The following is a 1,683-nucleotide window of genomic DNA, read 5'->3' on the forward strand; positions in this document are numbered from 1 at the left end:
AAAAGGTGAGAGATTTGCCCACATGAATCAACCAGAGACCTTTATTTATTTATGAACCAATAACTTTATTGGAAGAAACGGAAAAACTGGAAGAAAAAAACTTAAGTGAACTTCTTCTGCAAGGGCACTATTGCCGTCTGCATGGCAGGCACGGTGACCAGGGCTCTGGTCACCCCATGGCTCTGGGGAAGTCCAGTCCAGGCTCAGTTCTTGTCACTGTCGCCCAGGGTGAGCTTGTCAAAGAGGTACCCTGCCAGGTCGACGTCTGGGGCCCCCATCATGCTCAGGGTGGTGACACGACCCTGCAGCTCTCGGATGAACGCCACCTGCTGGCTGAGGTAGTGAGTTTCCAGGAAGTGGTGCAGGTGGGGGTCGCTCTTGTTGGTGACCAGCTGGTACAGGTGGAGCAGGCGTTCACGAGCTTCTCCAGGAACAAGGCGCACTTCATGGCCTTGAGGCCGCTCTTCCACTTGTCCCTGACTGGCTTCCTGATGTGTTGGAAGTTGAGGCGGCCCCCGCGCTGGTTCTGCAGGTGCATCAGGCCCTGGGCCCGCCCGCTGTGCTCGTGGGAGCGGTGCAGGAAAAACCGGGTGAAGTGCTTCAAGGCCACGTCGTCGCGGTCGAGGTAAACGGCCGCGGCCAGGCACACGAAGGAGGCGTGGAGCTCCAGGGTGAAATGGCTGTTGATGGCGGCCTCGCAGTCGGGGTGGTAGTTCTGGCGCACCTGCGAGGGCGGCATGGGCAGCATGGCGGACAGCACGGGCAGTGTGTCGGGCCTGAAGGCCAAGGTGAAGGCAAAGCCGCTGGGCCCGCGGTAGGTGCCTCAGAGCGCTCCCATGTGGTCGAAGAGGGCGGCCACTCTGTGATGGACCGGAAGGCGGGTCCATTACCCGGGTTTGGGAGGGGGGAAAGGAGGTTCCTGTTCCGTTACGGGGGGTGGGGTCAGGGGGCGGGGGATTGGGAGGGTGGATGTGCACGGAGGGCGGGGCGCGAAAGCTGTGTCCCAGGTTCCATCCAGCCCTGGGTGAGGCAGGCCGACTGCGATGAGCACCTGGCATCTATTAATCTTTAAATTTTGCAATAATATTTCTATTTTCCCAGGACTTTCTCTCGTTCTCTAATTGCTCCCTTTTACAGCACCCTGTTCTCATTTTATAAACCAACTGTCTTCCTTAAAATTCTGAGAATATGAATTTGGATTTTTTTGGTAAATTCTTTTCCGTTTCCTGTATTATATTTATTTTTTCTCCAGAAATAGTTCTGTTTGTTCATCGTGATCCTCTCTTTCACTTTCCTCAAATATCTGGCAAACATTTGTCCATTCATATTTGGGAGTAAAGGACTCATGTGATTAGCCTAGGTAACTAGCATGGATCTGATCTACAGTTGGGACGGCCATTTCATTAATAGGCATCTCCTCTGTATGGGAGAGTGGAGCATGTCAATTAGGGAGCAGTCTTCTCCTTTGGGAGTACGTGGCATAAAACTTTCAGGTAGTATAGGGACCCTTCCAAATGCCCAAAGCATGGCATTTCTCTGACATCGGAAGACTTAAGTGGATCTCTCTTCAGATAGATGTGTCCTTCTGTTTTGTTTCCCTTCTGTTGTGCGGGTCTGCAGTTGTCTCAAATCTGCTCTAATTTGGGTTCACTTCCTGGACAAGTAATTCACTGTCTTTGGAGT

At 52.8% G+C, this 1,683-nt stretch overlaps 1 pseudogene; it reads right to left on the reverse strand.

The window, feature by feature from the left end:
- Window positions 1-203: 203 nt before the first annotated feature.
- On the reverse strand, window positions 204-748 carry LOC114905776 (annotated as a pseudogene).
- Between the last annotated feature and the right edge of the window lie 935 nt (window positions 749-1,683).

This window comes from Monodon monoceros, unplaced genomic scaffold (assembly GCF_005190385.1).
Source record: "Monodon monoceros isolate NGI ecotype Baffin Bay Population unplaced genomic scaffold, NGI_Narwhal_1 Super_Scaffold_22, whole genome shotgun sequence".
Classification (NCBI taxonomy): Eukaryota; Metazoa; Chordata; class Mammalia; order Artiodactyla; family Monodontidae; genus Monodon; species Monodon monoceros.